Raw genomic sequence first — 13,903 nt, 5'->3', positions numbered from 1 at the left:
AATCCTAAGGCTCTTAAGAATTTTGCTCACTCTACTCTGTCTGTGCTCTGGAAATGGAACAACAAAGCCTGAGTGATAGTACGTGCATTTACAGCATGGTTTACTGAATATTTTAAGCGCATGTTTGAGAACTACTGCTTATAAAAATAAAAAGGTTCTGGCCAAGTGCAGTGGCTCATGCCTGTAATTCCAAAATGGGAGACCAAGGCAGGTGGATCACTTGAAGTCAGGAGTTTGAGACCAGCCTGGCCAACATGGTGAAAACCCATCTCTACTAAAAGTATAAAAATTACCTGGGTGTGGTGGCATGAGCCTGTCGTTCCAGCTACTCAGGAGGCTGAGGCAGGAGAATTACTTGAACCTGGGAGGGGAAAGTTGCAGTGAGCCAAGATCGTGCCATTGTACTCCAGCCTGAGTGACAGAATGAGACTCCGTCTCAAAACAAACAAACGTTCTTTTCAAAATAGTACTGCTTCTTGACAATAAACCTGGTCACCCAAGAGCTCTCATAGAAATGTGCAAAGAGAATATTGTTGTTTCCATGCCTGCTAATACAACATCCATTCTGCAGCCTATGGATTGAGAAATAATCTAAACTTTCAATTATTCTTATTTAAGAACTACATTTCATGAGACTATAGCTGCCAGAGATAGGAATTTCTCTGATGGAACTGGGTGAAATCAGTTCAAAACCTTTTGGAAAGGATTCACCATTCTAAATGTCATTAAGGATATTATGATTCATGGGATGAAGTCAAAATATTAACATGAACAAGACTCTAACCCTCATGGATGACTTTAATGGGTTCAAAACTTCAATAGAGAAAGCAACTGCAAATGTGTTGGAAATAGCAAGAGAATTAGAATTAGGAGTGGAGCCTCAAGATAAGACTGAATTGCTGCAATCTCATGATACAATTTGAACAAATGAGGACTTGTTTCTCATGAGTGAGCAAACAAGATGGTTTCTGAGATGAAATCTGCTCCTGGTGAAGACACTGTGAATATTGCTGAAATGACAACAAAGGATTTAGGATATCCCATACATTTAGTTGCCAAATCAGGCAGATCTGAGAGTATTGAGTTCAATTCTGGAAAAATTTCTATTGTGGACAAAATGATCTCAGACGGCATCATATGCTACAGAGAAATTTTTCATGAAAGGAAGAGTTCATTGATGAGGGAAACTTCATTGTTGTCTTATTTTAAGTCATTGCCACAGCCACCCCAAACTTCGGCAATCACCTTTCTGATCAGTCTGCAACCGTCAACCTGGAGGCAAAGCCCGCTACCAGCAAAAAACTAAGACTCACTGAAGGTTGAGATGGAAGTTAGCAACTTTTAGCAATCAAGTATTTTTAAATTTGTGATACATACCTTGATTTTTTAGACATAACGTTATGTATACTTAATAGACTGAAGCATAGTGTAAACATAACTTTTACTGAAGTATAGTGTAAACATAACTTTTATAGGCATTGGGAAATCAAACGTTTATGTGACTTACTTTTATAAAACATTTGCTTTTTTGTGGTAGTCTGGACCAAGCCCACACTATCTCTGGGTTATGCATGTATAAGTTTCAATTGAATATTAAAAAAAATAAAACTTGTATATTCTTCATTAATCTTGGTTATCTGTCTCAATGGCTAAAACCAATTATCCATATTGTTATTAAACTCCCCAAGGGCAGAGAGCATTGCTTTTTTCTCTCTGTATATTCTCAGCATCTAATACAGTGTTCTGCATAATTAGGCATGGGTAACTGTTTACTCAAATGGACAGAGACAATTCTTCAAACCAAATATATGACAAATTTCTGATTGTTGTCCCATCAGGCATATCTAATATGTCTACTATTTCCAGAAATAGAAGTGCTTATTCATTCTATTATAGTTTCCTGTTTCTGTTTCATTTTAATATATCAGGTTTTTTTTTTTTTTCTCTTTTTAAATGACCTCACCCAGGATATACTTCAGCCAAATATATTGGGTTTACTCTAAGAAATAGTAACACCAGTCATGAAATTTTTCTTGTGAGTTATAATTTCATATTTCTTTCTTTACATGTAGAGGTCAAATTTAAAATATTAATAAAGCTATAGTAACACTTGTGACAGTCTGATAAATAACGAAGAATGTTTATTCTTTGTCCTGTATTCTATGTACTATACTGTTGTATGTAGTAGAATCTATGAAATGGAAAATTAGAAAACTAAAACTCACAATAACTTTACAGAAAAAAAACTAAGGAAACAACTGACAAGGTAATCTTTAATTTTTACAAAATATATTCATTATATAAATTCTTTATAGCATTACTTTTCAGTATACTAGTAAATCACTAAGAAGCTTTTAGGACTGATGGGTCTAACATCCACCCGAAGATACCATAGATCCTGATAATTATAAAAGAATTCAGTTCATGCACAAACTGCTAAATGCAAGTGCCTTCTATTTTGAGAAAAAGGAAAATTCTTTCTGATGATATTTGAGGAGATTGGATTTTTCTACGAATTCAGATGAATTAGATACATTCTTAAAAGTAGCTTATTCACAACAATTTTGTCTCGCAGTTGATAACCAGATAAACATAGTTGCATCTATTTATCTAAACACATGTAGGAAATACATATACTACTGGGTTGTTGACATTATCAGATAAATCATAGCATCCCAATCAAATAAAGACCAGAAATATATATGTTGGTAAAAGCTAGGCTTCCTAAAAGAGTATCTGCAAATATTTATTGCCTCTTGCTATGTGGCAGTACCTTTGAAGATCATAGAGGGATGTAGCAGAAAACTAAACAGGCAAATTTTTCTTTTCTTTATGGAGCGTACATCAAACTAAAGAGAAAGATACAATATAAAATTATGTATTTCCATATGTGATGAATTTTTCAAGGGAAAAGCATGTTGTGTAGTAAAAGTGTATATAAAAAGAGCTTAAACTTGACTGGAGAGTCTCCTTTAATTTAAAGGAAAAGTAATAATAACTCAGATATAAAGTACAAGAAGTGCTGTTTCTTCAGGGGTCATCCTGAATACTGCTAGAATGAATATTTCTTTTTTGTTTGGAAGTTGTTTGAGGGTTATTGTCTCACACCCCTGACAAATGTTTAGATATCTGTTTGTAAAATAAACTGCATAATATTCCATATTGGAGATTGTAAAAGTGACTTTCAAATCCCTCTCTTTTTTCCGTACAGATTTGCAAGTGTAGACCAAAGAGTATTAACACAAATGGCAATAAATATCTAAGAAAAGCTCATGAATGTTCATTAAGAAACATGGTCATATGGGTCTTCTCATCTTTTGAATAAATAAAGCACATGCAAAACTGATGTATTAACCATATGAGTCAACATCACTCTAACCAGAAAAACTATATATAGCCTTCACATGTACTGATTACGCAAAGGAAATACTACCAAAATTTGCGTGTGACTAATATGTAGAGTAAACATTTTATCAGTTTTTATGTTTCAAATGACTTAATTACATTGTATTTTGAAACCAGATTAAAATATATTACCCATGATGGTATCTTTGCAAAAACAGTTGTCTTAAATTGGATTCTGAAATAGAGAGTTGTGTGTAAGTCTGTAGGGAGTGTTCTTGGAAAATACAGGAAGGTGGGACTGGGGAGGGGTGAGTCCAGCTAATTGCAATCTTGATGCTACAAAAGCTTCAACTGATCCTAGAGGAGCTCTGGAGTTGTCTCAAATTGAGGGAAAGAGACCCAGCCATTATATCTCCATGTCAGCCAGGCATTGGCTCCTGAAAGGGGTAGTAATCTTGCACAATTCCCAGTGAGGAGTCTCAACTGGGAGATGTCAGCCATTTATAAATATTCCTAGCAGCTGGAGGATGGCTGCTGATCCCTGCAGTGGGGGTTTGGTGGAGCACTACATTGTTCTCTGTAATCGCATGCCATTATGAAATATAAAATCTAATTTAGAGGAAATTCTGTCACTTCAAATGCAAATACATCGCAGGTATCAACATTTTTTTTTAATCTTCAAAGTTCATGTCTCATTTACTTAGATTTCTACCATAAAAAGATTTGTCTAAAAATGTTAACTATTAAACACTCTCACCTATTAGTAATAAAACATTTTAGGAAATTCATATTTAAGAAATAAAACATGCTAAATGGACAAAACTGATAGCATAATAACTAAAATTTAAAGAAGCAGACAATTCCATAAAGTGCTTTCACTTAATAAAATATTATTTCATTTGTTACTCAAATAAAATACAGAATTTATACAGTAATTTCCATTTTTATAATGAAGACATTGAAGCGCAAGAAAATAAGGCGACTTAACCAAGGTGAGCGACAGGAACTTGAATAAATCATGTATTTTGATATCAGATAACCATGGGAAGTATTAATTTCCTTTGATACGTAGTATTGAGGCAGAGGCAAGGCCAGTTGTATCAGGAGCCAAGTCTTTAAGTTTGTAGGTAGTCTGTTTTAACCTGTTGAATGTGAACACATTTTTAATGAATGCATATTCAGCTTAAATGTGCAAACCATAAAATCTAAATCTATCAATATTTTAAAAAATGCCTTAAATATCAACTAGATAATATTAAAATTTCACATTAAGATAAGTTTGATTTTTTTCAAAATCAATAAATTTTTCAGCCCCAAATTCTTAAAGACAGTTATGTCCAGTTAGCAGTAAGTTCATTATTATCATAGGCTTCAAAATGCTAACAACTGCTATTTGTATCTGCTAGGTAACACTGGCTGTTATAGGCATTGGAAAAACAGTGATTAAAAAAAGGAGTATCACTTTCTCTTCTCATAGAATTTATATCCTAGTGATAAAAATAGAAATAGAGAAGGTAGCTCGTGTGATGATTTGAGATGGTAGAAAGGGCTTTGAAACAGAAGTTCACAAACACTGTTGTCCATTACTGGCCCGTAGCCTGTTAGGAACCAGGCCACACAGTAGGAGGTGGGCAGTGGGCAAGAGAGCATTACCACCTGAGCTCCACCTGCTGTCAGATCAGCAGCAGCATTAGATTCTCATAGGAGTGGGAACCCTATTGTGAACTGAGCATGCGAGGGATGTAGGTTGTGTGCCACTTATGAGAATCTAATGCCTGATGATCTGATGTAGAACAGTTTCATCCCCAAACCACATCCCTCACCAAACTTATCTTCCATGAAACTGGTCCCTGATGCCAAAAAGTTTGGGGATCCCTGCTTCGAAGGACAAAAAGTGACAAAATAGAGTGGGTCGAGGAAGTACTTTATTTTCCCTCTGAAAAGTAAATAGTTCAATTGGACCCAAGTGATGAGAATTGGCCAACCATTCAGAATTCTATGGGAAGAACACTCTAGAAAGAGGAAGCAGGTGCAACTTCTTTATATGGGGATGAGATCGATGTTATAGGAAAGTTTGACTGAATGGTTGGAACCTTCTGAATAAGAGGCTAGTGCTGGAGATATAGTTTGGGAAGTAAACAAAGGCCAAATCAGGTTGAGTTTTGTGGACCATTTGAGAAAAAAAGAGTTTGTTTTGTATTCCAATTCCAAAGAGAAGACATTGGACTTAAGCACAGAAATAATATAATCTGATAATTCATTTTAAAATAGTACTTTACTTGCTTATTGGAGACTGGATTAAGACAGTGCAAAACTTTTTGATATACTGATTATGTGAAATCTAAAGTCTTTTGTCAAGGATGTATTTGATTAACATTTATTTCCTGATACATCGATCAAATTTATACCAAGCAAAATAAAATTAGCATATAAACACATAAACTTATCAGTTCTACCACAACTCAAATGAGAACAAAATTAGAGTTATGAATTTCAGATTATTGTCTCTGTCTTTATTAAATGAAAACACACTCTGTGGAACTTCTACTGGAAAACATTTCCACATTACCTATATTTTATGTACATAGAGCTTTATGAGAAATTTTATGGTATATTTGTGGCCGATATATAAACAGGGAAAAATTGTTTGCCAAAATGTATTAATAACTTTCAAATTTCACAACAAATATTATTAACAAACTGCAAAGCACCAGGACATGTGGTGAGACTCGGATATATTATGGTTAGTAGGTTCTTGCTATTGTTTTAACTTACAGAATTCATCTATAAATTTTATATTGCAAGATTATTCTATAAGAATTTTTCTGTGCTTTAAATTTTTTCATTTTGTGTGCTGACATTAAGTTCTATGAATTCAAAATGCAGATCTATTTATTCACTTAGTATACAGTACCTACTTGAAAGATAATAGTATTTGATTAATAATTTGTAAATGAATGAATAAATGAATAAAACGAAAGTGTGGCCTAATGGGGTAATGGTATTTTTCTTTAATCAACATATCTCAAAATCAGATTCCATTTATTGTATCAGTCTTGTATGCTAGGCTTTAAGTCTAGCTTGGGGAGATAGTGTCCACATAAGGAAGTTCATCCTCAGAGAAATTGGTATAACTATTCTGTTTAAACTTGATAATTTAGAATTTGCCACATAACACACCCTTCTTTGGGGAAATTTACAGTGCAATTTGGCTACAACATTTATTTTTTAATCTGTAATTACCATAACATAGCTCAATGAGATTATTTCTTAGTTTAACATTTTTCCACTATGATATTTTTCTTTGTTTCTCATCCATTTTCATTAGATTTGTTCAATATTTTTTCTTGAAACCAATTTCAATTAATTCAAAATATTTTTCCTATGTTAAAACATTATTATTCACCAGAGCTTTTGGTCATGATATGATAAACCAACATAAGTATACTGATGTGGTCGTGATATGATAAACCAACATAAGTACATTGAATTAAATACATCCTTGGTATTATGGTTATTTTACATCAATTTAAAATGTCAGATACATTTGCATTCTTTTCAGAATATTGAAAAGTGTATTGAGTTTCTTATCTTTACCTTAGAGAACTCCTTTGAGGGTCATATTGAGAACACTTTTCAAAGTTGAATTTAGTAATTAATATCACACTGTACATTCTGCAGGGGTAGGGACTGCATTTTCTTGGGTTAGCAGTTCGCACACTTAGTAAAAGCCAAGTTATAAATATTTTAGGCTTTGTAGGCCAAGAAGCAAAGTCAAGAACATTATGGAGGTTTTTATATAACAGAAGAGAAATAGATTTTGACAATATTCTTATTGATGACACTCAAAATATAACAACAGTAATGCATGAGTATTTTTTTTTTTTTGTAAGACAGGTCAACTAATGAGAATGGAGGTTTTTTGAGATGATATTTTCATTAACTGGGGTGCAAAGTTAGTGTTCTCTATTACCAAATGATTACAAATGTTTGTTTGTAAAAAACTTCTTAGCTTGCGGGTCATACAAAAACAAAGACTGAAATGGCATGAGCTGTGGTTTGCCACCTTCTGATACATAGGAACAAGAGCAGATAGATTCAGGTAGACCAATCTCTCATCATTACTCTTGCTACATCTTGCATGTTTTTGCATGTTTTATCTTTATTATCTAGTTCAAAATATTTTGTAAATTCTGATGTGACTCTCTTTAATTCATGGAGCTTTTTATAAAGTATATTACTTATTTTTTAATTTTAGAATTAACTTATTATTCAGTGTGATTTCATTGACATGAAATAAAATAATGTTCATTAAAACTCACATCCAATTAACTTCTTCACTGTCTTCAAGATTCCTTGTTATCAATTTTAGAAAGTATGACTTCTGCTTTTTAAACTGATTTTTAAGATAAAATCAAATTCATTTTAATGAACCATGGGAGTGCAAGTATCTCTTTGATATCCAGTTTTCAATTATTTCGGTAAATACCCAGAGGTGGAATTGCTGGATCATGACTGTTCCCTTCTTAATTTTTTGAGGACCACTCATACCACTTTTCTTAGCAACTGCAACCTTTTACATTTTCTACAACAGCACACAAGGATCCCCGTTCCTTTACATTCTTGTCAACACTTGTTCTTTTATATTTTTTGGTAGCAGGTGTGCAGTAATATCTCATTGTGGTTTTGATTTGGATTTTCCTGATGATCGGTGATGTTGAGCACCTATGTACTCTCATGTTCATTGCAACATTGCTCATGATAGCCACGATCCACTTTTTTCCAAAATTTTTCGTAATTTCACTGAAATTCATTATTTTTAAGTATGAGTTTTTAAACTATAATCCCCATTTGCCTTAGTCTTATATTCTAACTTTCTTGATCATGCTAGGAAAACAACAATAAAAAAGCAGTATTTGTTAGCAACAATCACCTCTCACACATAGTTCAGAGCACACCTTTCCTAGCACATAACTATCATTTGCTAGTTTTCCATATGTTGGCATAGGACTTTGCTTACAAGTGTCACACAGGGACTCAGACTAACAGAGCAACAACTATCTGTATAATTTTTCAACAGGGCACACAGTTATTTAAATCTTATATCTCATTTATAAAATGAAGGGTTGCAATGAGATCATTTGTAAAAATTTGATCTGAGACACTAATTACTAAATTAATGCCATAAATTACCTGGTCTCAAGTAGCTCTTTTTAAATTCTCATTTTGTGCACTGACATTAAGTTCTCCGGATTCAAAATGCAGTGTGAAAACGGACTAATACAGAAAATTGGTACCGAAAGTGGGGCTCTCCTATGAAGATAACGGAAAGTATGGAGGCAACTTTGGAACTGGGTAACAGGCAGAGATTGGAACAATTTGGAGGGCTCAGGAGAAGACAGAAAGATGTAGGAAAGTTTGGAACTTTCTAGAGACTTGTTGAATGGTTTTGACCAAAATGCTGATCGTAATATGGAAAATGAAGTTCAGGCTGAGATGGTCTCAGATGGAGAGGAAGAACTTATTAGGAACTGGAGTAAAGGTCACTCTTGCTACGCTTTAGCAGGAAGACTGGTGGCATTGTGCCCCTGCTCTAAAGATCTGTAGAACTTTGAACGTGAGAGGCAAAATTTAGGGTATCTGGTGGAAGACATTTCTAAGCAGCAAAGTGTTGAAAAGGTGTCCTGGCTGTTCATAAAATTCTGTGCTCATTAGCATTAGCAAAGGGAACCTATATTTACAAATGAGGCATAGCATAAAAGTTTGGGAAATCTGCAGCCTGATTATGTGGTAGAAAAAAAAAAAAAAAAAAAAAAGCATTTTCTGTGGAGAAATTCCAGCCAGCTACAGAAATTTGCATGAGTGAAGAAGAGCCAAATGTTAACAGTCAAAACGATGGAAAAAATGCCTGCAGGGCATTTCAGAGACTTCACAGCAGTCCCTCCCATCACAGGCCCAGAGAACTAGGAGGGTAATATGGTTTCATGGGCCAGGCCTAGGGCCCTGATCCTCTGTGCAGCTTTGAGGCACGGTGCCTTGCAGTCCCAGTCGCTCTAGCTCCAGCCATACTAAAAGGTGCCGAGATAAATCTCGGGCCCGTTGCTTCCCAGGGTGCAAGCCCTAAGCCTTGGTGGTTTCCACACAGTGTTGGTCCTATGGATGCACAGAAGACAAGAGTTGAGCTTTGGGATTATCCGTGTACATTTCAGAGGATGTATGGAAACACCCAAATGTCCAGGCAGAAATCTGCTGCAGGGGCAGAGCTCTTTCATGGAGAACCTCTTTTAGGGGAATACCATGTGGGGTTGCCACACAGAATCTCCACTGATGTACTGCCTAGTGGAACTGTGAGAAGAGAGCCACCATCCTCCAGACCCCAGGATGGTAGATCGACCAACAGCTTCCCATGTTCCTGGAAAAGCTGTAGGCCCTCAACGCCAGCCCATGAAAGCAGCTGTGGGGGAATGCATCAGGCAGAGGCATGGAAAGGAGCTGCCGGAGGCCTTGGGAGCCCACCCCTTACATCAGCGTGACCTGGATGTGATGCGAGACATCAAATCAAAGAAGATTGTTTTTGGAGCTTGAAGACTTAATAACTGCTCTGCTAGGTTTTGGACTTGCATGGGGCCTGTAGCCCCTTTGTTCTGGCTGATTTCTCCCTTTTGGAATGGGATTACTTACCCAATGCCTGTACCTCCATTGTAACTTGGAAGTAACTAACTTGCTTTTGATTTTACAGGCTCATAGGCAGAAGGGACTTGCCTGGTCTTAGATGAGACTTTGGACTTGAACTTTCGAGTTAATGCTGGAATGAGTTAAGCCTTTGGGGGACTATTGAGAAGGTATGATTTGTTTTGAAATGAGAAGGACATGAGATTTGGGAGGGTCAAAGGGAGAATTATATGGTTTGGCTTTGTGTTCCCACCCAAACCTCACGTTGAACTATAATCCCCAACTGTCAGGGACTGGAGCTATTGGGAGGTGATTGACTCATGGTGGTGGATTTTCCTCTTGTTTTCCTTGTGATAGTGAGTTAGTTCTCATGAGATCTGGTTGTTTAAATGTGTACAACAGGTGGATACCTTTGCTCTTTCTCTCTCTTTCTCCTGTTCCACCATTTATAACACATACTTACTTCCCCTTCGCCTTCCGTCATGATTGTAACGTTTCCGAGGCCTCCCAATCATAATTCCTGTTAAGCCAGTGGAACTGTGAATCAATTAAACCTCTTTTCTTTATAAATTACCCAGTCTCAAATAATTATTTATAGCAGTGTGACACCAAATTAATACATCATTCTACCACTGATGGGCATTTAGGTTGATTCCATGTTTTGCTATTGTGAATAGTGCTGCAATGAAAATACATGTTCATGTGTCTTTATGACTGATTTACATTGCTCTGTGTATATACCCAGTAAGGGGATTGCTGACTCGAATAGTAGTTCTGTCTTTAGCAATTTGAGTAGTCATCACACTGTTTTCCACAACTGTTGAACTAATTTACACTCCCAACAAGAGTGTATAAGCATTCCCTTTTCTCTGCAACCTCTTGAGCATTGGTTACTTTTTTACTTTTTAATAACAGAAGATTAAAATTGGACCCCTTCCTTTAAACGCATACAAAAACAAACTCAATATAGATTAAAGACTTAAATGTAAAACCCAAAACTATAAAACCCCTGCAAGACAACATAGGCAATACCATTCTGGACATAGGAAGTGGCAAAGATTTTGACAAAAACACCAAAAGCAACTACAACAAAAACAAAAATTGACAATTGGGATCAGATTGAATTAAAGAGTTTCTGCACAGCAAAATAAACTATTAACAGAGTAAAAAGACAGACTATAGAATGGGAGAAAATATTTGAAACTATGCATCTGACACAGGTCTACTATCCAGCATCTGTAAGAATCTTAAACAAATTTACAAGAACAGAACTTATTTTTAACTTCTTACCAGACGTTATGTTAGCAAAGTTAAAGCATGTTCAAAAACCAAGTCGATGCTACTATATAGAGCATACTACTGATCTGAATTTCCTTTTTCAGTTAATGGTATCACCATGCACCAAAACAAACCATTCAAGTACTATGAGTTGTATTAGGATTCATTCTCAAATGAAAAGAGTATGACCTTGGACTCAAACACACCTGGCTTCAAATAGGGCATCTCCATTTCCTTGCCATTTGACCTTGGGCAAATTAAATAACCTGCAAGAGTTCTATTTTCTATTTGTAAAATAGAAATAAATATGTGTATCACACAAGGCTATTACCAGGATTAAATGGTGTAGCATATGTAAAACACCTGACAGAGTGCTGGGCATATAAAACATATATGCTTCATAAATATACAACAACTCATTTTTTTTCCCTCTCATTTCAAATAGATTAACAGATCCTTTTGATCTGTGGCTGAAATATTTTATGAGTATTTTCTTTCTTTCCAGTCTCTTGGAATAATTATTATTAATTTTTTTCTCATAACATTTTTCCGGAACAGATCAATATCTCTTCCCTAGTTCTCTTTTAGTAATCTCTCTTATCCAATCCATTCTCTAAATTTCAACAAAATAGCTTTCTAAAACATAGGTCTGATTCTGGTGTTCACTTTTAGTACTTTATATTTTTCCTTTATAAGTATGTAACTCTGTATCTTTTGGTTCTAATTTGCATAATATATTAATATAAGTGCATCACAAGTGGTACAAGTATCCTTCTTCACCTTCTAACCTTGCATCTTTGGGATCCATACCTTCTTAGTTACAAAAAACTCTCATTTATTAATAGTTATGTTCATAGCACATTTCAAAAATATGCAGCAAGGTATTTCTCTTTTTCTGTTGGCAAATATTTATGTGTGCTTTGACCATTCTAGTATATTTTTTTCATATATGTGTGTATAATTATATAGATACACAAAGTTTTATAGACATTAAAGTTTTATGTATATACGTGTGTGTGTGTATATATATATATACACAACTTTGTAATCAGCACCCAAAACAAGATATAGAATAGTTCTAATATTGCAGAAGGCCACTATTAACCCATCCCCTGAGAACACAATTCTGATTTCTATCACTATATATTTATGTTCTTGAACTGCACGGATATCAATTCACTCTTTTGGATGTAGCATCTTTTCCTAACTATTGTGTCTATAAGACTCATCTATGTTCCGTACATAGTTACAGTTCTCCCACCCCATTATATAAATGAAATACTCAAGGGCAGTAAAGGGAGAATGAAATATAATTTATGTCATTTTCAAAACATATTTATCCGTTATACTCTTGGGGTACATTTTTATTATTTCCAGTTTCATGCTATTAAGGATAAAAACTTTATGAAATGAAGATTTACACTACTTTCTTTTCAGATTTTATCTAAGGGTGAAATTGCTATATCATAAAATAGTACATGTTTAATAGATACTCTCTATACCAGCTTTTTCAAAGTAGCTGCTAATCTATACACTTAGCAGAAATTTATGACAGTTTCAGGTGCTTCACAACCTCGGAAATACTTGATATCCTGGTTGCCATTCTGCTAAGTCTGTAGTGACATCACATTACGGTTGCACTTTCCATTTCACTGATAACTAACATTTTAAAGTATCTTTTCATATATGATTATTAGCATTTGAATATCCTTCTTTCAAAAGTGACTTTTCAGTATTTTACCCATAATTTTATTATTTTTTTAAATTATAAGTCTTTTTATATAGTCCAGAGTGAATCATTCGTTGAATATATATTTTGCTAATATATTCACTAAATCTGTGGCTTATTTTTCCCTCTTAATGTATATTTTATAAACTTATTTAGTTTTAAATTTTCATGAAGTACAAAAACAATCATTAGGTTTTTTTTGTTATTAGTGGTGCTATACTGCTCAATGCATTATGTTCATAAAATATTTTGTTTCCTTTTTCAAGTTTTATTGGTTTATATTTTGCATTTATTTCTATGATATGATGCATCTGGAATTAATTTCTGTATATGGTGTGATGTAGGGTCAAGGTCCATGTTTTCCATATGGTTATTTAATTGAGCCACCATCATTTATTGAAAAAACAATCATTTCCCCCACTGAATTATGGAAGCGGCTTTGTCATAAATCAGGTTACTGTACACATTTGTGTCTGTTCTGAAATCTGTATTCCCTGCCATTGAAATATTTATTTATCTTTGTGCCCATATCACAATGTATAAACTGCTATATTTTAAAAATAAGTTTCATAACTGGTAGTGTAAATAATCCAGTTTGTACTTTTTGAGATTACCTTCCTGTTATAGACTCTAGGTCTTTTGAATTTTAACATGCATTTTGAAAACAGTTTGCCAATATATTTTTTAAATCCGCTGGAGTGATATTGGAATTTCCTTGAAGTTAAAATAGAATTTTGTGACAATCGACATCTTAATAATTGAGACTTCCAATCTAAAGACATTGCTATACATTTACTTAAGTCATTTAATTTACTAGTTTTCTCTGTGGAAATTTTATGCATCTTTTGTTAAAATTATCCCCTGTTACTTGGAGATTAT

The sequence above is a fragment of the Colobus angolensis genome, unplaced genomic scaffold (assembly GCF_000951035.1).
Source record: "Colobus angolensis palliatus isolate OR3802 unplaced genomic scaffold, Cang.pa_1.0 Scaffold16, whole genome shotgun sequence".
Taxonomy (NCBI): Eukaryota; Metazoa; Chordata; class Mammalia; order Primates; family Cercopithecidae; genus Colobus; species Colobus angolensis.
Note: the sequence above shows the minus strand (reverse complement) of the source record.